The 25,012-nt window shown below is 47.2% G+C and overlaps 1 non-coding gene across 1 annotated transcript; it reads left to right on the top strand.

The window, feature by feature from the left end:
* The first annotated feature begins 13,128 nt into the window (after nt 1–13,128).
* LOC115031261 (U6 spliceosomal RNA) lies at nt 13,129–13,235 on the top strand. The gene has a single exon (XR_003836860.1). It is a non-coding gene; the product is annotated as a U6 spliceosomal RNA (small nuclear RNA).
* The last annotated feature ends 11,777 nt before the right edge of the window (nt 13,236–25,012 follow it).

The raw sequence follows: 25,012 nt of genomic DNA, 5'->3' as shown, positions 1-25,012 counted from the left end.
TACTGAGATCCTGTCTATTCTAGTTTCCTTTCCTTATTGCAATAAAATACCCTGACAACAAGAAACTTAGGGAGGAGAGCATTTGCTTTAGTTCATGACTCCAGACTACAGTCCGCCACTGAGGGGATGTCACAGCGGGAGCCTGAGACACCGGTTGCTCACATCCCACCCACAATCAAGAGCAGAGAGAAATGCATGCTACCATGCTCACCTGCTGGCTTGGCCCAGTTCTACTTTTCCACTCATATATAGTTCAGACCTCCTGCCTAGGGATTGGTGCCACCTATAGTGGGCTGGGTCTTCCCACATCGGTGTTCTCAATTAACACCGTCCCTTATAGACAGGTTAGAAAAGCCAACGTAGACAAATCCCTCCTTGAAAATCTCTTCCCAAGTGATTCCTAGGTTGTGTCAAGTTGACAATTAAGGCTAACCTCACTCTCTCTGACTTGGTTTCCATCTTTCTCTCTTGCACCGTATTTCATTGCATTCACTACCTTTAACACCTCTTTCCATCATTAGCATCTGACTCTCCAGAGACCCCAAGCTCCAATGAGCCAGGCAAAAAGTCCTTCTGTGTTGATGTCAGATCTCCAGCGCCCAGCACAGCACCTGGCATGGAGTGATGCTTGATAAATATTAATACCACTGACTAATATTAATGGAAATGCTAAATTGCTTCCAACACACCTGGAGGGAATGTCTGTAAATGGATGCAAAAATTATCCTAATGGCTTTCCCTCTTCAGAGCAGAGGCACGTTTCTGGTAGAAATGCAAGTAGGAAATACGTCATCACTGGCTGCACTTGGGGGATCTTGTATGTGTGCATATGCTTGTGTGTATTTGTGTATATATGTGTGTACGTGTAGACACATGTGTTTTTCCATGTGTGTGTGTGTGTTTGTATAATGTATAATGTGCATATGTGGAGGACGGAGGTATTCTGTCATACTCTGCCCTTTCCCTTGGGACAGGGTCTCTCCCTGAGTCTGGAGCTAGATCAGCAGCCAGCACACCTTAGCCATCCACCTGTCTCCATTTCCTGATTCCCCAGTGCTGGGTGGGGTTCAGGTGAATGTACAGGCGATCTGCTTTTTTAAAAAAACACGTGGATACTGGAGTTTCGAACCCAAGTCCTCACACTTTGCAGCAAGCACTCTTACCCACAGAGCCAGCTTAACAGCCCCAAGCTCTTGACTTTTGAAGCCACTGAACTCTCAGGGACATTTGTTCCTGTGGTACAACCTTGCCTATCTTTGGGAGTGTGTGACTGGGGATACAAATGTCCTGAGTGGCCCTTCATGGTTGTTATCTCGGTCCAGACTGGGAAGAAAAATACTGCTGTTCTCAGTGGTAACCGATCAGCTGAATTCTACAAAGCAGAAGGTTTCTAAACAGAGCAGATAAGAGGAAAAAAATGACATCCATTTTAGCAAAATGAAACATCTTCATATTTCAAAATCCTGTGCTTCAGACAAGGACTCTGATGACCACAGACTGCATTTATTTTGTGACCTCTGCAAATGTAGTACATGATGAGAGAGATTGCCAATCTGTAATAAAACATCTTTTGACCTATTTGTTCAAAAGTTATTTATTGAGCACCTATTCTGTAGTGGTTCTCTGTATGATTTATCAGAGAAAGAGGAGAGTGAAAATTCCCACTGGCCTGGAGTTTACATCCAAGGGAGACACATGTGATAAACAGCCAACACAGCACATAGATAAAGAGGAAAGCATGTCAGAAAGTTACAAGTGAAGAAAAAATATATATAACTGGTTTTAAAAGGGGGTAGCCAAGAAAACGAGACCAGAAACACCGAGAAGAGTGCTACTCTTCCAAATGAGTAGTCAGGAGTGTTCCTATTAAAAACGTGACTTTTGAGAAAAAAATGTGAAGGAGTGGGAGAGGGATAGAGATAGTGATTCAGTAATCAAGGGAAGGGAGATATTGCCTTGCTAAAGCCCTGGTACGGGGACAAGTCTGGTGGTGTGTAGAAATACTCTCTGAACTGATCTTGAACTTCTTTCTCTTTAAGACTCAGGAAGTAAACAATTCACAAGTTCCAGAAAGTCCTGAAATTTACAGGATCATAAAGTTTTACCACTCCCAGGTTGCATAAGTGGTAAAGACCATCAATGTCAGGTCTAATCTGCTGAGCAAGGCCTACAAAGGGCTCCAGGGTTCCAGTCGTTATGAAAAGCCTAAGCCAGTGGAGAGCCAAAAGGGAGAATTGGAAACTGAGCCCCTGATTTAAGCATGGTAGGAATCTGGGTTGAGTATCACTTCTTCAAGTGGTCCCCAAACTCCATCAGCTGGGGTGCATGTCAGTACCATTCTAGCTATGATTCACCTGAGTGTGAACCTCAGAGAATTGCGGATATCTCTAGAGGGGGCCTCAGGAAATGGGAGGTTTAGAATGTCCTGGAAATGGGGCTCTAGCTGACGGAACCTTAGATGCGGGCCTTTGAAAGTTGTAGTCCAGTCCCACTTCTGGCCCCTTCCTGTCTGTGTCCTGCCCATCGAGATGTGGAGAGTCACCATCATGTATTTCTGCTGCCATGCCTTCCAGCCACAGTGCCTTCCCCTACTGCGATAGACTGCCATAGTCAATATCCTATTGCTATGAAGAGACATCATGACCACATAATTCTTGTAAGAGAAAATATTTAACTGGGGCTGGCTCACACTTTCAGAGGTCTAGTCCATTATCAACATGGCAGGAAGCATGGTGGCACATATGCACAAGGAGATGGAGAAGTAGCTGAGGGTTTTACACCCAGATTCATAGGCAGCATGAAAAAGAGCGAGCCTCTGGGACCAGTTTGGGCTTCTGAAGCCCCAAAGCCCCTCCTCCCCAAGTGATGTACTTCCTCCAGCAAGGCCACACCTCCTAATCCTTTCAAATAGTGCCACTCCCTGGTGACCAAGCATTCAAATCTATGAGCCTATGGGGACCATTCTTATGCAAACCACCACATTCCACACCCTGGTCCCCACAGCCTTGTAGCCATATCATAATAAAAAAAAAAAATGCATTCAGTCCAACTTGAGAAGTCCCTACAGTCTATAACAGTCTCAACACTGTTTAGAAGTCCAAAGTTCAAGGTCTCTTCTGAGTCTCTTGACTGTAACTCCCTAAAAAATCAAAGTAAAAAAGCAGATCACATACTTCCAAAATACAATGGCACAGGCTATACATTACCATTCCAAAAGGGAGGAAAGAAAGCATCAGAAAATATTAAAGGGAAATATTAAACCAAGACAAGACCTAAAACCAGCAGGGCAGACTCCAAACTCTGCATCTCCATGTCTGATGTCAAAGCTCTTCAGATCTCCAGTTCCTTTCAGCTTTGTTGACTGCAGCTCACTTCTTTTTCTTGAGCTTGTTCCACAGCCTGTTATCAGGTCTTCTCAGCAGGTGTCCCATGGTTCTGGCATCTCCAATATTTTGGGGTCTCTAAGGCAATTCAAGCTTAACCTTCACAGCTTCATGCAGTGGCTTCTCTGGGGCTCCATGCTGGGACACCCCTGCCACACACTTGGGCTCAGTGGCTTTTCTCAGCCGTGCAGGGAGAGTCCACAACTCCTTCCTTGTATCCTTGACTCTCAAACCAGAATCACATGGCCAAAGCCGCCAAGTTCTGCAGCTTGCTGTGGCTGGAACATGGACCCTTTTTTCAAACACATTTTTGTTAGCTTTCTGTTTTCAGTCGTTTCTTCTACTGTTTAAGCTTTCCTTTAAGTCTGTTTTACAAGTTGGAAGCTTGGCTGGGTAGGGTCTTGTCTTGAGGTCTCCACTCCCTTTATTCCATTTAGCATCGGATTTTTTTGAAAAATTTTTGAGCACTGGACTTAGCTCCATTATACTTCCTGATGTTCCTTTTCTCCTTAAACCATACATTTTTGATTTTTTTTCAGTTTGTTCTTTTTCTTTATAGATCTGCAAAAGAATCACCACTAATAACCACACTGCACAAACGATACTTGGCTGTCTTGAAATCTCCTCTGCCAAAGTCATTAACCCAAAGCTCTTCAATTAAGCCTCAGGTACATTTCTTTGGACAAGGGCAAAAACCAGTCACATTCTTTGTTAAAATAGCACATGACTGGTCTTCAGGCCACACAGTAATATTCTTCCCCCTTTAACTTTTTTTTTTTTTTGGTTTTTCAAGACAGGGTTTCTCTGTGTAGCCCTGGCTGTCCTGGAACTCACTCTGTAGACCAGGCTGGCCTCGAACTCAGAAATCCTCCTGCTTCTGCCTCCCAAGTGCTGGGATTAAAGGCATGAACCACCATGCCCGGCTCCCTTTGAAACTTCTTGAGCAGGCCACCACAGTTCAACCATTGTCAGCACTACTGTCTTTGATGTTTCTACTAGGAGAGCTGGTTAAGAACCATTCAACCAGTTCAACTGCTTCCCTAATCCAAATCCCCAGTCTCTATATTCTACCAATAAGCAGCATGGCTGGTGTGTCACAGCAGTGCCTAACTCCCTGGTACCAACTCCTATGTTAGTCAGTGTGCTACTGTTGTGAACAGACACCATGACCACGGCAACTCTTACTAAGGAGAATGCTTAATTGGCTCTTGATCACAGTTTCAGAGGTTTGGTCCATTATCATCATGGCAGGAAGAATGGTGGCACTCAGACAGACACGGTATGCAGCGGTAGCTGAGGTGTCTTCCTCCAGATTCACAGGCAGCAGGTAGAAGAGAGACTCTGGTCCTGGCATGGGCTTCTGGAACCCCAAATCCCACCCTCAGTAACATACTTTCTCCAACAAGGCTACACCTTCAAATCTTTTTAAACAGTGCAACTCTCGGGTGACTGAGCATTCAAATCTATGAGCCCATGGGAGCTCTTATTCAAATCGCTTCACAGGCTTTCCCCTGAAACTGGGAGCCGAGACAAACCACTTCCCCCCTAAGTTGCTTCTGTTTGTCAGGAATTTAGCTACAGTAACTAGAGTAAGAGCAATACACAATTGTTTTTCCAAAGAATTTTATTTTATTTATTTATGTATATGTGTGAAATGTGCCTGTGTGTGAAGGTGCCTCAGAGGCCAAACTAGGGCATCATATCCCCTAGAGCTGGAGTTACAGGAAGTGTGAGCCACTTGGCATAGGTGCTGGTCACTGAACTTGGGTCCTCTGGAAGAACAGCAGGTATTATTAACTAATGAACTATCTCGCTAGCTTCATGATTTTTTTTTTTTTTTGAGACAGGATCTCATGCAGCCTGCGCTAGCCTTGAACTTACTAAAAGCTCAGGGTGGTCTTGCCTCCAGCTCAGGGTGCTGGGATTCTAGGTGTGTACCACAATGCCCACTTCCTGTAGCACCGGGGATAGAACGCAGACCTTCCTGAGTGTGCTACAGTCCAGCCTTGAAGATGGAGGAATATTTGGCCTTCTGTTACAAGCTCACATCATCACGCTGAAGAGCCTTAGAGACACTGAAATTAAATGTCTTCTTATATACAGCAGAGACTGAGAGAGCCAGGTCCAAAACCCAATTCTATCCTCCTTCCGTCTTAACTGTGACCTCCTGGGCATCGAGGACTTCCTGTGTATTGGTGTGTTTGCAGACCTCCCTTGCTTTTCTGGCTCAGGAGGAAAGAGCTTCTGAGTGCCCCAACTGCCATCACCCCCTACATCTGCAGACCCCGGCTGGAAGTACCGCCTCTGACCCGAGGTGTGCAGGTGCTCTCCTTGTGTTCCTAAGCAACATGGTAGCATGTCTGATGGGAAGATGTACGTGAGAAATACGCAAACCATTTTTAAAAAAATCTAAAGGTGAGAACATCGGTCGAGTTTGATACTTGCAGAGCAATCTGGTCCCTTTCTCCTCTTGCTTCTGACTGTTTTTCTGTTTCCTCTCTTTCCAGTTCTCTACCCACTCAATGGTTCCACCTTCTTCTGCCCTTGTGACGTTTGATAATAATGGCATCCCATGGTTCTGTGGTCAGTCACTGACCCCCGTGTGTAGTTCTCTTGTTCTCGGGTAGTCTGCACAGGAAATCCTTTGTGTGTCCCCGTGCTTGGAGTTCTTAGAGAGTTCTGGAACACTTTCTTGTTCCTTCCTATGACATCTGAGATGTAATTCAGAGCCCTGTATATGTTAGGCAAACAGTGTACCACTGACCCAGCCCCTCACTGGGAAATTCTAGGCAGGGGCTCTACCACTGAGCCACACCCCAGCCCCTCACTGGGGGATTCTAGGCAGGGGCTCTACCACTGAGCCACACCCCCAGCCCCTCCCTGGGGGATTCTAGGCAGGTGCTCTACCACTGAGCCACGCCCCAGCCCCTCACTGGGGGATTCTAGGCAGGTGCTCTACCACTGAGCCACGCCCCCAGCCCCTCACTGGGGGATTCTAGGCAGGTGCTCTACCACTGAGCCACGCCCCCAGCCCCTCACTGGGGGATTCTAGGCAGGGGCTCTACCTCTGAGCCACGCCCCCAGCCCCTCCCTGGGGGATTCTAGACAGGGGCTCTACCACTGAGCTAGACTCAGGCATCTGGAATGAACATTTGCAGCTTGGGCTCAACATTGATCTTGACTTTTATCTGTGAACAGCAAAACAAAAGTGATGCATTGAAGCAGAGAAGGGACTTAAGGGGCTCTTGGGGGTCTAAGAGCCAAGTTTGGAGGCTGCTTGGCCACCGACAAGGTCATTAAGCCACACTGGGTAGCAGCTGCTGCGGCTGCTACTTGGGGTCCCCAAGGTATCTGCTAGCTTGATCCCTCCTATCCCCCATAGTGGAAGCTGCTGGCACTGCTGGCTTTCAACATGGGATGCAGCTGCTTTTTTGCAGTCATTCTGGGCAGGAGGAGACCAGTGAGGTTCATTTCTTGGCTTTTTCTGGTTCCCATCTCAAAGCCCTCCTGCGGGCACTGATGGCTGGATTCGAGTTGGAGGCATCAGAGCACACACAACTGCCCGGGGAGGATGAAAGATGGGACATAGCAGTTTCTAGACAGCCTGACAGAAGGTCCAGCAATTGTGTCTGAGCAGAGGCAGAGTCCCAAACCTATACAGGAGAGTTGGAGGCTCGGGGGACAGTAACATTCACAGTGAGATGTGAGAATGCACATGCCTGAGACAGTAACAGTGTGACAGTGTCCCTAAAGCACAGCTATGGCCATATTACTTCCTTACACTAAGGTCACTGGTGCTTCCAATGCAAGTCAGCCCCACCCCAGTCCATCCTCCCAGGCTGGGCTCCCACAGTGACCTTAATGGTGGCTCCACTCACCTGCACTGGGCCACTCTGAATCCCTGGGCTCCCTGCTTTTGTTTGCCTGCTATTCCCATGGCCAGGAATTCTATCCTCCAATGTATTCAAGGTCCACACACAGAAGTTTTCTTCTATAATGACAGTGTTGCTTATTTCTTGAGCCAAGAAATGGAGCAAGGGCCCTGCCCTTGCTACCCTGGGTTTTTACCTAGAATTCAATTAGCCACAGCTCGCTCCTTCCCTCATTGAAGAATACACTTTGATGCTAAGTTAAATGCACTTCTCTTAGGGAGATGAAAATAACAATCTGTTCACCCGAGATGGGGTGCCAATGGCAGAACAAAGAAACACACAAGTTTAGCTTGGTGAATGAATGAGTTTATTGGTCCAAGCCCAAGTAACAAGGGGCTACCTATAGGAGCATGGCCAGATACTCAACTATAAAAATACCCTCCCCTGAGCAGCAACTGACAGCCTGATAGATCCTTGAGGAGGGACAGAGCCTGGGGATTCCTTTTCCCCTAATAACTGTCAACTGTCTATATCTCAGAGAGGGGCTTTGGGTTTTAAGAACTTCAAACACACAAATTGTTGCTTCACAAGGTCCCTGAAACAGAAGCTCTGCAGACCCCCGAGCTGACTCTGCCACAACAGCTCATGACCCAGCCAATCAGATGGCCTCAGTGTCCTTGTCTGACTCTTGGCATTGCCGCTTTGCCTGGTAAGGCAGGCCCCGCGTCTCCAGTATGCTTCTGTCTTACGGGGATCTCAGAAAACCTGGGGCTGGGGAGATGGCTCAGTCTGTGACATGCTTGCCACCAAAGTGTGAGGACCTGAGTTTGACACCCCCTCCCCAAACTCACATAAAAATCTAGGTGTGACAGGGCGTGTCATCCCAGGGGTGGTGGGATGGGAGGAGATAGGTTGATTCCTGGATGCTTGCTGGTCAGCCAGCTTAGCCTACAGGTGGTGTTCCAGACCTTCAAGAGAACCATTTATTTCTGTTGCTGTGATAAAATATTCTGAGAGAAAAAAAAAAAAAAAACCAAGTCAAATCTGGCTCAGAGCTACAGATTAGGATGCAAGTTAAGGCAGGAACTTAGCCCAGCTCATCAGCATCACAGTTACCATCAAGAGCAGAGAAAAAGGATTTGGGTCGGCTGCCTGTTTGCTGCCTCTACTCTGTTTTCTTCTCTCTTACACAGTTCCAGGACAAGCCCTTGAGATGCTACCATCCATATTTTAGATGTGTCTTCCCACCTTGATTAACAAGCAAAATAGTCCCCTCAGATAAATGCTCAGGCTACCTGATGTAGATAATTCCTCATTAAAACTCTCTTCCCCGGTGATCTTAGGTTGGGTCAAGTAAAGAATTAATCACCACAATTTTTCAAATGAAAAGTGGAGGAAGCCTGGGTGGGATTGGACACCCAGTGTTGTCCTCTGACCTCTATATACATGTACGTATGCACGCACACACGCACACACACATGCACCAATACCACATGAACATACAAACACACATATAGATACAGACACACATACACATGCACACACACAGACACACAGACATGCACATACACACACATCTACCCATACCACATGAATATGAGCACACACGCAGACATACAGATACAGACACATATGAACACGAGAGCACACACATATAGACTCACATACATGTACACACACAAACACACAAAGAACTGCATACACACAAACATGAACATGAGCATACACATATAGACACACACACAGATACACAGACAGACAAACAGGCATACACGTGTACATACACGTCTCACACCTCATGAACATGAGCACACACACATACAGACACACAGATACTGACACACATATACATGCACACACACAGAGATACAGAAACACACACATGCACACACATTTACCCACACCACATGAACATGAGCATATACCTAGACACACACAGACAAAATACTGCAAACACACACACACACACACACCTCAATCAGCCTTTGATGCCCTCTGCAGAGATAGAAAGTTAGAGAGAAAATTAACTCTGGGGTCAGGTTCAAGGTAGTATGGAGGGCTTCTGCTCCAGTGAGAATTAGGGGGCAAATCTTACTGTGAATTGAGCTCTCAGACTGTTACAGTTTGAGCGTGAAATGTCCCCTGCAGGATCCTAGATTTGACCACTTGATCTCCAGCAGGTGGCGCTGTGTTAGAAGGTTGTAGACTCTGTGGCCTGGCTAGCAGAAATGGGTCGCTGTGAGCAGACCTTGAAGGTGATGTGAGCTTCTTGTTTCCCACCTCCACAGCCTTTGCTCCTGGTTCACCAAAACGTGAGGAGCTGAGGCTGGAGAGATGGGGCATGTATTGTCCGGATTGTTCTGGAGGCAGTTCTCTCTCTTTCTCTCTCAGGGTATTGTCTTGATTAATGATTGGTGTGAGGGGACTATTCCATGGTGGAAGGTGTCACCCCTGGGCTGGTGGTCCTGGGCTCTATAAGAAAGCAGGCTGAGCAAGCCACGAGGAGTAAGCAACACCCCTCCATGGCCTCTGTTTCCAGGTTCCTGACTTGGGCTCCTGCTCTGACTTTCTTCAGTGATGGACTGTGATTTTCAAGGTGAAAAAAACCCCTTTCTTCCCTGCGTTGTTTTGGTTATGGTGTTTATTGCAGTAATAGAAATTGACTAGGACACCTCAGCAGCCAAGGGTATGCATTGCTCTTGAGGAAGACTTACATTTGATTTCCAGAACCCATAGCAAACCGCTCACAGCCTTATAACTACAGCTCCAGGGACTCTGACTCCCTCCTCTGGCCTCCTTGGGTACTGCACTCACATGTATACAACTACATACAGACACAAACATGTATAATGAATATGTATGAATACATACACACATATGTAGGCTTATATGTTTCAAAACCTACTTTCAATAAAGGTCCTTAAACACTTCAAACCTTTCCTAGGCCACCATCCAAAGACAGGAGTGAAAAGATGGTAAATAGGTCAGGGGGACGTGGACCTGTTTAGGAGTAGTTCTTTGGGGCGATTCCAATCCCTGTTGTCAGGATACCAGCAGTCCAGTGCAGCAGTGCCAGGATAGCAAACATGAATTAGCAGTGGTGGCACAATCCAAAAGAAACAGCCAGGCTTCCGCTGAATTAGCACTGGTCAGTGGTAATGATCAGAACCAGTCGGGATGCTAGGAGAAGTTCTCTGCTGTGCCTCTCTTAATGAAGTGAAGATCAGTGAAGACATGAGACCAACAAACTGTTGCAAAGCCAGCTATGCCGGAGCCCCATCACTGTCCGTTGAGTCCTATTTATACTCTCTCCAAACATCACAGGTCTAGCCTCAGCAAAACACCCTGTGAGTCTGTATCACATGACAACACCAGAAACTTTCACTTCACACACACACACACACACACACACACACATACACACACACACACACACACACTGTGGTCCAAGCACAGAGCAAAATGTGACAAGGCTATGACATGCCTTACTGAAAAATGTACAAGGTAGTTAAACTCCACTGAGTTAGCTACCCTGCGTTCAGTGTTAAGGATCAACAGTATGCTTAAATACACGTGAGGCTCAGTACGTACCTTTCAGGTTGATTTAAATGCTGCAACTGGATGCCTGTGGGACTGTAAGCCTGCATCTTTCTGAGGGATGTGGCTGGACATCTGGTAGTGATTGACAAGGTAGAAAGCAAGACCTGACCCCTGAGGATATTCTCACCCGTGTGCCATGACCTGCCTGTACTCACACTCACACACGTCATACACAACATAACACAACACACACACACACCGTGATAAGAAAAATTATAGGAACTGGACTTGCTGGTGCATATCTGTCGAGACTAAAGCGGGGTGTGTGGGGGAGGGGGTCACGATCTCAAAACAAACAAAACCAAGATGGAGTGCATCACTCCTTGGGCTGCAATCTACACTCAAGTGCAGATGGCATCAACTTGCTTATTTGTTGCCATGGCAACAATGATGCTCCCTCACCTTCCTGCTCACATGGTGTGAGATCGGGAGTAAGATGTTTGCTGTGTAATTGAGGGGATGCTGGTTCAAATCCCCAGAGGGCATGCAAAAACTGAGCATGGCAAAGTGTCTGTAAACTTAGTATCAGGGCATCAGAGAGGCAGGCAGATTCCTGGAGCTCGCTGCAGCTAGCCTGTCCCATTTGGTGAGCTTCAGGTTCTGTGACAGAAACATGGAGGATGATGAAAGAATGTGTTGGACAGCCACATGCACACTTATGCACCCTTCAGCAGTGTCCCCCCCTCCACGTGCATACACACACATCAATCAGTCAGTCAACCAACCAACCATCCAATGAACCAACCCATCAATCAATCAAGAAAAGAGAGGAAGGGAAAGGAAAAGAAAAGCCACATCTCTTCATGAGCCTCTTCCCCGCCCCAGCAAGACAGAAAGACACATACATCGCTTGCACCCTGTAGACCAAGGCAGATCCACAGTGAAGGACCATGGAAGAAGGAGAAATACATTTTGCATTACTGAAACATTTATTTGAAGACCTAATTAACTCAGAGAATGAGACAAATTCCAGCTGATTGATTCAACAGACACCATGGGAGCTGGCTGTTGACCTCCGAGGAGTACAGACCGACCAATCAGAGCGCACGGGAGAGGCTCCTCAGCAAATGAAATGTGCTCAGAGCTTGGCTTTCTGCTGGGCGTGAGCGATTGTTAATCTGAGCGCAATAAAATAAGAACGGCACATAAACAATGCTCAGTGTCTTAAAAAATGAAACCATTAGTGTAACGGCATCTGCTGCTCGTCCTTCCTCTGAAACAGGTGACAGATGCCTTCTCCAGGGCCAATTAGGATCTTCCAGTACTTGGGCAAGAAATGCCACTTATTATTAGGTGACACCGTGATGCTAAAGACACTTAGAAATAAAACCGCAGCCTAATCATTTGGCTGAGTAAGCCTCCCTAGCGTTGGCAGCTCATATATTTGGTGAAAATTCTTCTTTTTTTACAAGGGCTGCATCTCCATTTGCTATTTATTATTGTGTGTGCGCAGTCGCGAGACCCAGAGCATCCATCCATAACTGAGTGTGCTGGGAATGTCTCGGAGATCTGCAAATGAGTTAGTCTCATCTCTGGGTCTCCTGTTCTGCCTGGCTTGTGGGATGCAACCTTTGGATTGTCCTAGTAACAGTGGCTTCAGAATTCCAGTTAGGACCAAGATATCCATGGGTCACCTGTTGGGTCCCCAAAAGGTGGCTTGATTGTCCTTATGAGACCTTCAAATCAAGAGCTCATTGGATGACTCTTTGCACATGAATATGTGTTCATGTGTGTGCATGTGCATGTGTGTGCTTGCATGTGTGCATACAGGCCATGGGTCAGCCTCAGGTGCTGTTCCTCAGGCAAAATCCACACTGGTTTTTGTTGAGTCAGAGTCTTTTGTTGGCCTGGAGTTTGCCCAGTAGGCTAGGCTGGCCTACAAGCCTTGGGGATCCCCCTGACTCTGCCTCCCAGTACTGGGACTACAAGCATTCACTCCTAAACCCCACTTTTATACCCCCTTTCTTTAAAGAGGGGTCCTCAGGTCCCATCCTAAGACTTGTGAACAGTAAATTAGTATTTGAGTAATTTTCAGAGTCCCTAAGCTTGCTTTTTTTTTTTTTTTTTTTTTTTTTAAGGCAGGGTTTCTAGACCAGGCTGGCCTTGAACTCACAGAGATCCACCTGCCTCTGTCTCCAGAGTCCTGGAATCAACACCATGCACCACCACTTCATGGTCCTAAGCTTGCTTTTGAAAGGAGGTTTGTTTTATTATTTTAAGTCATGTGTGTGAGTGTCTGTGGGTGTTGTGTCATGTCATAAGAACAGGTGCCCGTGCTCGCTTCGGCAGCACATATACTAAAATTGGAACGATACAGAGAAGATTAGCATGGCCCCTGCGCAAGGATGACACGCAAATTTGTGAAGCGTTCCATATTTTTGGAACAAAACACCCATGGAAAGAGTTACAGAGATAAAGTTTGGAGCTGTGAAGAAAGGATGGACTATCTAGAGACTGCCATATCCAGGGATCCATCCCATAATCAGCTTCCAAACGCTGACACCATAGCATACACTAGCAAGATTTTGCTGAAAGGACCCAGATATAGCTGTCTCTTATGAGACAATGCCGGGGCCTAGCAAACACAGAAGTGGATGCTCACAGTCAGCTATTGGATGTATCACAGGGCCCCCAATGGAGGAGCTAGAGAAAGTACCCAAGGAGCTAAAGGGAACTGCAACCCCATAGGTGGAACATTATTATGAACTAACCAGTACCCCAGAGCTCTTGACTCTAGCTGCATTTGTATCAAAAGATGGCCTAGTCGGCCATCACTGGAAAGAGAGGCCCATTGGACTTGCCAACTTTATATGCCCCAGTACAGTGGAATGCCAGGGCCAAGGGGTGGGGGTGGGTGGGTGGGGGAGTGTATTGGGGACTTTTTGGATAGCATTGGAAATGTAATTGAGGAAAATACCTAATTAAAAAAAATGGCTGAAGAAAAAAAAAAAGAACAGGTGCCCATGGAGGTCAGGGGAGTCAGAGCTCCTGGAGTCAGCTTTACAGCAGGTTCAAGAGAAAACCTGATATGGGAGCTTGGGTCCTCTGCGAGAGCAGTTCATGTGACTTGGTGAGACCCTATCTCGAAATAAAATTAAACAGAGCGCTCAGGGAGTGAGCTGGCAGTATCATGCTTGCCTAGAACACCCCTACCCCCAGTGAGTGGGAGCTGAGAGCCTGACCATTAGTCCTTTGCCTGGCACGCGTGAGAGCCTGGGTTCACTTACCACCATCAGTAAAAACATGTTGGCAAAGGTAGAAATCTGGGACACCTCTGCATTGCTGGGGGGGGAAGAGGCAGTGGAAAACAGGCAGCTCCAAGATGTTAAGTGGGGAGTCACCAAGGGATCCCACAGCTCTGCTCAGAGATACCCGGTGACAGCAGAAAACTCCACACCCAGATACCCTCAGAAACTTCTTCAGTAGCGTCAGGAAGGAAAAACAGCCACACGTCCATCAGCAGGTACAATGCTGAACCGCAGGAGCCACATTTGTGCAGGGCTAAGTAAAATGAATCACAGACATGCCACATGCTGAGTTGTGGGAGTCTGTCATGAATGAAAGAAATGCTCTGGGAAGAGCAGCACCTCTGACCATAGCTCATGGAAGGCTGATTTACTGATGAGAACTTAGGGACCATGGGGAGGTTGGAATGTTGCAGGTCCTGGAGCCTCATTGCAACTTCTCTTGGGCTAGCCTCAGACTTATCAATACTGTCCTTGCCCATCTCTGTCTGACCTAATGTCTTGGGACTAACAGATGAAACTTTTTAAAACAGACTACTGGCTTCTACCCAGCAAAGGACTAAGGCTGCTATCAGAGATCGTCTGAGCATATGGTTGAGAGTTCTCCTCTTTGCTGTAACCTCCCACCTGGGTTTTCAATGTATTTGAGAAATATCTTGATTCACAACTTCCCTTGCTCTGTTTATAAAAATTTCACCAAGTGCTGCCACACTGGAGCATGGAATTTGGGCAATTGTGAGTCTGTGTCCCTGGGCTGTGATCGCTCAGATTTGGCTCCAGAATAAACTCTCTCTTATCTCCTTTGAAGTGTGAGTGCTTTTTAGAAAGTTTTATTTTATCTGTACTATTTATTTATATCCAGCCTTGAACCATCAGGTCTATAGAGACAGCGGACCAGTAGTGACTCAGGGTGGGGGTAGGGAGTCAGGGCCTTTTTCCTGGATGTCAACTGTTGTATAAATGTCTTTGTTGATGGTTGAGAAGCTGTGTGAACATGCTAAGTCTGTTACCTACACACTGGAAACACTAAGTTGGGTTACATCTCGAAAAATCCATTAAAATCTACTTTCCATCTTAGCTGATTTATCTCATTTCTAAGGTGTGCGTGTGCATGTACGTGTGTGCGTGTGTGTGCGTGTGTGTGCGTGCTCATGCCTCCTGTGTGCACATGCAGAGGCCAGAGGTCACCCTCAGGAGCAATCTAACTTGTTTTTTGGCATTTTTGATCACTCACTGACTTGTTGCTCAATGAATCAGGTAGGCTGACTAGTGTTCCTTCCCAGTGCAGTGTGTCACCGTGCCCAGCTTTGTTTACACGGATTATCGAGTTGTCCTGAGATCCTCATGCTTGCATGACAAGTCACCTGAGCCACCTACTGGCCTTCATATCACCTCCTCACTGTGTCTTACAATAGCAGCCATCATGGTCATTGGCTGTAGCCATGAGAAGTGCCACTGTTGACCTTAGAGTCTGTACTCACACAGATCCTGCTGTCTTGGTTTGGGGGTCTTCCTGGCAAGCTTGTATTTTGGCACATACTATGCTGGCTTTGGCTGGATGGTCTCACAGAGAGCATGTCACAGTGTGTTAAAATGACTGACTGCTAATAAGAGAGTCTACAGCAGGATATGGAAACTCCAGACAACTCCAAAACTTATCCCACATTCACATGTCTCTTCTAGAAGTTGCCATGGAAACAGACGCCTGCTGAAGGATGCTGCTTTGGTTCACGGATCTGGGGTACCGTTTCACCATGCGCTACCTAGTTCTCTGTGAGTCAAAAAACTGTGTTTTTCTCCTGTCTGTGAACTGTCCTGCAAAACAACTGCAATCTGGGATGTCCATGAAATCAGAGTCCATTGACCATTGATGGACTGGTGGTGCACACCTGTAATGCCAACACTTGGTGTGGAGGCAGGAGGATTGGGATTTCAAGGTCATCCTTGGTTACATGGTGATTTTGAGACCATCTGGGGCTACATTAATTCTCATTTAAAAAACAAACAAACACACAAACAAACAGATTATAGGGGCTTCAGGAGCTGGATCAACCTGCAACATGCTTATTGTATGAACATGAGTACCCACGGTCAGATCTCTAGCCTCATATCAGAAGCTGGGGGTGCCAACGTTTACCTGTGACCTTATGGCTGGAGAGGCAGAGGCAGGAGGATCTCTGGAGCTTGTTGACCTCTGGCCCCTGTGAGGGTCCATGATTGGCTAAAGAATGATACCCTAGACTCAGATAGTATGTAAACACAAAGAGTGTGTTATTCTGCACAAGCCCAGCATGCTGCGGACATTACCAAGACAGAGAGACAACCAAGTGAGCTCGAAGGCCTAATCTAAAGTACATTAGGGCATTCTGGAGTAGGTGGGCTTTATCTTACTCCATCCCTAGGGACATTCCATTACGGGGCATGGGAACTGGAAACTCTTGCTGAGGAAGTAGCTGAGGAGGTCTGGAAACCACTGCTGACCCATTGTCTTTGCCTCAGGCCAGGTGGCAGGGCAGCTTCTGAGGCCTGAATTTGCCTGGAATTGCCCAGTTCTTAGAAACAGAGATCTAGGCATAGTCTCCTTAACTGCCAATTTGAAGCCTGTCATGGAATCAGCCCAGTCCCTACATGTATATGTGTGTGCACAAACACACACACACACACAAACATTCCCCCTACTCCCAATTTAAAAACAAAACAATAACAAAAAATAATGTCCTCTGTTTGGTTGACTGGTGCCACTCAGGGCTCACTTTAGAGCAGTTGCTCCCAACATGTGGGTTGTGACCCCACGGGGTCACATATATATAAGATGCCTTGCATATCAGCATTTACATTACAGCTCATAGTAGCAGGAAAATTATAGTTATGAACTGGAATGAGATAATTTTACTGTGTGTGGGCGGTCCCCACAGTGCGAGGAGCTGTATTAGAGGAGCACACCGTTAGGACTGCTGAGAACTGCTGTGTTAGTGAGACATATGCAAATTGGAGTAGGGATCTCCTCCAACCTTGGCGCCCATATTGGCACTTGTGTCTAACCTGGTTTGAGTTTCAGTTCTCCGGTGGTGTGCACAAACATCTGGTGTGATGGGGAAATGCCACCTTGGAACTGGGTCACAAGCCAACAGCGAGCACACCCTCACCAGGAGTAATGGCGGAGCTCTTGGGCCAAGACGCTGTTGGGTTGGTCTCTGAGCCCTCTTCAGGGGCACAGGAGGAGCCCGGCGGCTGCAGGCTATTTTGGGTTTCTCCAAACACTTAGAATTCGAAATGAGAGTTTAAGGACCAAATATGTAAATCTGAGGTGTGGGGTTGGGGCTCAGACTGCATCTGGCTGTTAAGATCACTTTGCTGTGTTTGGCTCTATGGAGTTCCCCTAATCTTTATTATTTGGGCCTCAGGTGTCTGCCAGCCCCATCAAACTCCCTTATGGGGAGCGGAGGTGTAGCCTGGCTCTCCCCACTAAGATTTTGGAGTTTCAAGCTTACATTTGCCCATTAGCACATCTTCACTGTGGAGAAATTTGGGTCTTTTTTTTTTTTTTTTTAAATCATTAAGGGCAGACTGTGGTCCTTTGCTGTGATCATGCCAACTGCCAAAGGGGACAGAGAAGGGCGGAGCTCGGCCAGAGAGTGCAGGCCTCTGATAGCTCGCACCACCTGCCCTGAGAGCCTGCCTGCCTGTGAATTGCTTTCCGGATTTTAAAACACAGCATCTCCAACGTTGCACCTGCTTTCCAGCCAGCAGTGATAACCGGCTCTGATGGAAGTCATGCAGGTTATTGCCTGGAAACCAGAAAGTAAAGAAAACCCATTAAAATGTTAGCTTTGTTTTGTTTTTTTTTTTTTTGTTTTCCCGGGTAGCAGGGTTTGGCTTTTATCTCACACAGAAAATGAGCTGGAAATGAGCTCCAGGCCCCTCTGTTACAGTCCACAGGTCGGCCGCTATTTGTTTAGTTAAGATTTTTTATGGGATAGTTTTGTCTTCATAGACATGTTAAATATGATGTCTTGGTCTTCCTCCCTCTCACCTCCCTCCCTCCCTTAGTCCCCCTCTCTCCCTCCTTTCCTCTCTGCTGCTTCCTTCCCTCCCCCTCTCACTTTTTCTCCTTCCCTCTTTTCTCCCCTCTTTTCCTTCCTCCCTCCCGCCCTCCTTCCCTTTCTCCCTCCCTCCCTCCCTCTCTCCATTTCTTCGTTTAACATGGTTTCTGTATCCCAGGCTGCCCACAAGCTTGCTCTGTAGCTGAGGACGGTCTTGAACTCGTCCTAACTTCTGCTTCTAGGGCCCAGGGGCTGGGATCACAGGCAGGTGGCACTACACTGGGCATCAAAGATGGGTCCTCATACATGCTGGGCAAGCACTCTATTGACTGAGCCACATCCCAGCCTACTGCATCTAGATCTTCTATGACATCAATATAGTGCTCTTAAGTTAATCAGTCATGCATTTCCCACAATAAGAAAACTGTGTCTGAGCTGGCAAATTGGCTCACTCAGTAGAGACCCTTGCATGTGGGATGGAGAACTGTGTGTGTGTGTGTGTGTGTGTGTGTGTGTGTGTATGTACACATGTGTATGTGCAGGTGCCTGCTGAGGCCAAAAGGGGAGGCATCAGACCTAGGGCTGGAGTTACAGGTGGTTGTGTGTCACTCAGCATGGGTGCTGGGAACCTATTTATGGTCCTCTGAAACACTAGCAAGTGGTCTTAACTGCCGAGCCATCTCACCAGCCCCCGATACAAAGAAGAATTTATATCGATTTTTAAGGACTCAAAATATGCACAAAAATAGAAAAAAAACAAAAAACAAAAAACTTGCAGGCCACACCTCCTGATGGAGGTTTCATATTCTGGCTGGCTTCTCTTGCTCTTCTTTTTAAATATTCCCTATGTTGAGTGAGGGCCTACTATGTGCCATGCATGGTTCCCTCCCCTTTTCCTCTGCCTTTGTCAATGCACTTATCTATCACTGGGTTAGGCTCCTCTGAGGTTTAAGGCTGCCTTCTGCTCATGTTTCATTCCACCATAGGATGAATTTACCAAGCTCTCTTTGGCTATTTACTTATTTGTACCTGCTGAGGCGTGTTCCCCTGCTGCCTGCTCCCAGTTAGTCATCTGTATGTGAATCTGTGTACCAATCTTATAATCAATACCAAAACCTAGGCATGAGGTATATGCCTGAAATCCCAGCATTTGACAGGCTAAGGCGGTAGGATTATCATGGGTTCAAGGCCAGCGTGGGATATCTAAGTTCAAGGTCAAGCTGTCAAGGTCAAGCTGTCAAGGTCAAGCTGTCAAGGTCAAGCTGTGCTACTTATTGAGTTCAGAGAAGGTCTGGTCCACACAGGGAAACCCTGTCTTTAAAAAAACTGCAGTTGCTGACTCTTTTCCACTGGTAACCTGCCCACCACTCTCTTGCACTGGGAAAGCCAGTGGGAAAGCCACCAAGTCAGTGTCACCTTTGTGTCACCTTTGTTTCTCCCCCCTGTGACCCAAGTGTGTCATTGGTGAAGACACCGAGTCTGTGATGTCTTCAGCAACAGGGTCTTGCCATCAAGCAAGAGCAATGGCGACACTTTGTGTTGCTTTTTAGGGGGCCTTTGGGACACGCCCTGTCTTAACAACTCAAGAGGAGGTATTGCGTACAGGCTCTGGGCCTTTTATTTAACAAACCAGAGCTTCCAGGAGGAGTGTCAGCCCTGGTGTAGGAGACTCAGTTAAAATCATGTGTGTATGTGCATATATGCATATGTGTGCGTTGTTTGTGTGTAGGAAGCTCATAGAATGTTTCGGTATGCCTTTTCAAACACACTTTACGTTAGTTCTCCTTCTCCATCCTTCTCCTGTCCTATCTTCTTACTCTCTTCCTCACTCTCACTTCCCACCACTGCTCTTCTGAACCCTTCGTGAACGCTGTAAGCTCCAGTAATGATTGGCGTGTTAAGATACACCTGAGTGTGTCTGGCTTTTCTGTTTTCTTTTACTGAAAATAGAGTCTTTTCTCCCATATCTTGACTTTGGTTCTTCTCCCTCTGTTCCTCCCAGTTCCTCCCCATCTCTCCTCCCATCTGGATGGTGAGGCTCTCTAAGCATAGGGAACCTCAATTGAGAAAATGCCTCCATAAGACTGACTCGGAGGCCATCCCATGAGGACATTTTCCTGAGTAGTTGTTGATGTGGAAGGGCCCTATTGTGGGTGGTGTCACCCCTGGGCTGGGGTCAGCAAGCTGAGCAAGCCATGGGGAGTAAGTCAGTAAAGGACACTCCTCCATGGCATCTGCATCAGCTCCTGCCAGCCACCAGGTTCCTGCTCTGACTTCCTGGATGATGGACTACAAACTGAAAGCTGAAAGAAACCCTTTCCTCCCCACGTTGCTTTTGGTCATTGTTTGAATATGCTTGGCCCGGGGAGCGGCACTATGAGGAGGTGTGGCCTTGTTAGAGGAAGTGTGCCACTGTGGGGGTGGGTTTTTTAGACCCTCCTCCTAGCCATGTAGGAGCCTGCTCCAGGCTTCCTATGAATGAAGATGTAGAACTCTCAGCTCCTCTAGCACCCTGACTGCCTGGATGCTGCCATGCTCCCACCTTGATGATAATGGACTAAACCTCTGAAACTGTAAGCCAGGCCCAGTTAAATGTTTGCCTTTAGCCGGGCGTGGTGGCACACGCCTTTAATCCCAGCACTCAGGAGGCAGAGGCAGGGGGATTTCTGAGTTCAAGGCCAGCCTAGTCTACAGAGTGAGTTTCAGGACAGCCAGGGCTACACAGAGAAACCCTGTCTCGAAAAATCAAAATGTTTGCCTTTATCAGAGTTGCAGAGGTCATGGTGTCTCTTCATAGTAATGGAACCCTAACTTTACTCACTGGGCATCTTTTTCGCCCTAGTTTTGATTCATAGTTTTGCAGTGACCATGGTCACATGATTCCATGGCATTGGGTCCTATGACAGGCAGAGCGTGACAGTGGGGGTTTGGGGGGTGGGGTGGAGTAATGCTCACCTCAGGTCCCTATATAAAATCCTACATCTGATTCTCACAGTGTGGTCTACTTTATTGTGTGCTGGGAAGCTGTCCTGGTCAACTTGACGCAGTCTAGGCAAGAGGGACCCTCAGCTGAAGAACTGCCTTCATTGGGTTAGCCTGTAACCATGCCTGTAAGAACTTGTTTTGAATGATGATTGATGTGGAAGGACTCAGCCCACTGTGGGCAGCACCATCACTAGGCAGTCGGGCCTGAGCTGGGTAAAAAGCTAGCTGAGCATGAGCCAGGAAGCCACGTCCCTCTGCGGTTCTGCGTCAGAGCCTTTGCTGGGTTGCTATGACCCGGAAGTGTAAGCCAAATGAACCCTTTCGTCCCCAAGCTGTTCTTCATCAGGGCGGTTTTTACCACAGTGTCAGAAAAGTAACTGATACAGAAACCATGCTTGGGAAACCTGCCGGGGTTACTCAGGCCAATCATGGCAGACATGATTCAAAATGGCTGCCACCAAGCACTCACGAATCCATAGAGCCTCCGAGAAAGGTGACACTTCAGCAGGCTAGGAGGGAAGAAGGGTTGGAGTGAGCAAGAGAGCTAAGACATGGGATGTGGGCCCTTCTGGAGAAGGGCATGTTGGGGTGGGCTGCTTTCTGGGCCCAGGAACCAGGCTGGAGTAGGCCATGTTGGTTCCTGCAGGGAGGGGCTGGGCCTCCCGCTGGCCCTGGCAAGGCTGGGGCATTCTTTCTGGAGGATGAATGCAGAATTTTTAATGCCTACTGTGCCTGACCTAATGGAAAAAACGATTTAGTTAAATGGGTTCCAGGTGAGTCCCTTGATTGTGACCACGAGGAATTATGCAAAAGAGGACACAGACTCTGATCCTCTGTGGAGTGTGCCCTTGTGACTGCTCAATCTTCCTCGGTCCATTGCTTGCTGGAGCTTCTGAAGCCATCCTCAGGGCCCGCCTCATTTGTTAGGCTTCGACCCCACAGTGAAGCCAGAATCCGGCTTGCTCATCACCACAGCTGGAAAATTAAATTTTATTTTCAACACATCTTTACCCTTCTTGCTGCTGATTTGCCTGGCTCCAAGCCAGTCTCCCCATAGCTTCGGTTTTAATATCTGGCCGTAAACTCATCAGTGTTACAGCTGCTAGAAGCCGGTCCTGGTGTCACGTTCCTCAGTGCAGTTAATTAAATTGAGAGCACAGGGTGTGAATGGAGGTTATAAAACTCATTGGCCAAAGAGAAAGGGTTGGATGCTCTTGACCGGCAGCTGCACAAACATTCTGATTATTTATTTATTAACAATGGTGTCAATGAAGAGTGAGAGGAGCCTGTCTGGTGTTGGTGGGAAGACCACACTGCTATGAACCTTTTAACATCCTTTTAGCTCTTCTACCTTTAGATAGTTACCAAGGAAATGAAGATGTTGATCCACAAGAGACTTACAGACCAATGGGCATGGTGATACTATTGATTTTAGCCCCCATTAGAGACAACCTAAGAGTCTGTCAAGAGAAGAATGGGCAGGCAGAATATGGTACGTCTTTGTAAGGCTGCTCAGTGCATGGTATGCCCATTCAGCAGTGTCCTTGGACTATGGTACATCCATATAGTGGGATCTTCAAACTGTGGTATGTTCATGCCATGGGGTTCTTGAATAATATACAACTCTATACAAATGGCTCCTTGGACTATGGTATATCTGGGTGGGATCCTAGGGCTGTAGAATATCCATCCAGTGTACATATCAAATTGCGGTATGCCCATAGAATCCTTAGCAATACAATTGAATAGAGACACAGTATACCCATGGAGAAGGATGGCATTCTATGAAGCTTAACTATCAGCAAGGTGAATCTCTAGCCGTAGGAGTAGGAGCCATGGTCTCTGGTAAGTTGGAAATGGGCTGGACAGGAACACAGTGGAGTTGTGGGTAGTGAGAACAGTGCTTATCTTGGCTGGCATGGTGTTGACTGACAGATACATTGCTTAGAACTCATCCAAGTATGCATTAAACACCCAGACAATCCTTTTTATTTATAATCTTAAGAAATGTTCTATAATGTCAACTGGAGACTAGACTAGTGGACTAGACTAGTCCACACTCACCCTGGTCTTTCAGGTTAGAACTGAAGCTCAGAAACTCAGACTGGAACTCAGAATCACAGTGAAGCCCATAGCTGGGCTATCACCAGACTCTCCCTTGGGGGAGGTATGGGTTGAATATGAAATGCCCTCCATGGGCTCATGTGGTGAATACTTGGGCTTAGCCTGTGAAGCTATTTTAGAAAGTTTAGGAGGCTGAGCCTAGCTGGCAGACACAGTCAATGAAGGTTTACCCTTGAGTGCCTTGTCTTGCTCTGACCTGCTCTCTTCTCTCTGCCTCCAGTCCACCATGTGAGCAGCCATTTAGTTCCACCACATGCCCTCACCATGATGCTATGTGTGACCACACACAGCCCCAGAAGTCAGGGAATCGAGTCAGCGTGGATTGAAAGCCCCAATGCCGTGAGCCACAGTGAATCTTTCCTCCCCGGAACTTGTTCTCTCTGGTGGTTGTCAAAGAATGGAAAAGTCTAACACAGATGGCTGCCTACTGATCTCTATGGTCTTCACACACACCTAGATGGAGGATATAACCAATGGGGTGCATTGGGGGTGCATTCTACACATTGCCTGGAGATGTCTGTGGTCCCAGAGCCATTGAAACAATTATCGCCGCAATGGAACGGAACTTGAGCCAAGTTGGGCTGAAGTGTCCCATATCTTGGATGTTATGATCACACAGCCTCTCCAGCTCTGTGACAATGGTGGTGGTGCTTTTTAAAAAAAAAATTCTCAAATGTTCTATTTTGCCAATAAGGACTTGGGAGCTAGATTCTTGGGTAAAAGCTCAGAGTCAGAGGAAGCATCCGGCTAACCATCTGCCCGAGCCAGCATCTCAAAAGGAAGTTCTCCTCTTCCATGCCTTCTCTCAAATCCCTCAAACTGAATGTCCTTCATTTCTACTTCCTCTTCCCTCCTCCTGACTTCCCCTGCCTCTCTACAGCTTTCCCCTATGTTCATTCCCTGTCACCTGGCTGCTTCCTCCACGTCTTGACCTAAGGTTGACTTTACTCAATCCTGCTTACGTTAAACAGAAAGATCTTGGATTAAAGGTGTGTGTTGCAGCGGAGTCACACTACAACTAGAAACAGGTTTTTCTAGTAAATAGCACAATCTCAGGGTTCATAGTGTGATGCAATACCCCACAGCGTGTTGGGGTAGGGGGTATGGCTTCTAGAGGACCATCCTCAGTGATGGTTCAGCCTCTCCTTTTTGGCACAGTCTGTTCCTATACCTATAGATGTCTCAGATTGACTTAGTCCTTTCCAGGGATGGCCAGGTCCACATGGCCAACCCTCCCTAGAACTGCATCTGGCTCCGGGTGAAACATTCATGTGTTAGAGACAATCCCCAATTGTATTTGTTCGTGGTGTTTGGAAGTGGGAATTAGTTTGATCAGATGACAGCGTGAGTATGGGGCCCCTGTGATGCTATCAGTGCCTTTCTAAGAGGCTTGGAGCAGCATGAGTCTTCTGGGATGACTCCAGGTGGAACTTGGATGACTCTGATGGAGGAGATTCACCAGGGCCTGGAAGTCACCACTGACTTATCATGCCTTCCAAGGGACTAGGTGACATTCACAAAGTCCAGCTCTTCATCAGTGACACAAACCCAGGGAGTCTGACTGGAGGGAAGAAGAGGAAGGAAGGACACCTCCCATAAGGTACCCAGAGCAGAGCTGCACAAGGCCTTGGGAAATTTCTTAGTCCACATTCTGTGGCCATCACTAAACACCACAGGTTGTACTACTTCTAAGTCTGGAGGTTTACACAGCTCAGGGTTTGGGAGGCTGAAAGTCCAATAAAATAGCAGTGGCATCTGGT

The sequence above is a fragment of the Mus caroli genome, unplaced genomic scaffold (assembly GCF_978045245.1).
Source record: "Mus caroli unplaced genomic scaffold, Mus_caroli_1 scaffold_4, whole genome shotgun sequence".
Taxonomy (NCBI): domain Eukaryota; kingdom Metazoa; phylum Chordata; class Mammalia; order Rodentia; family Muridae; genus Mus; species Mus caroli.
The sequence above is the reverse complement of the archived record's forward strand: the minus strand, read 5'-3'. Positions and strand labels throughout refer to the sequence as shown.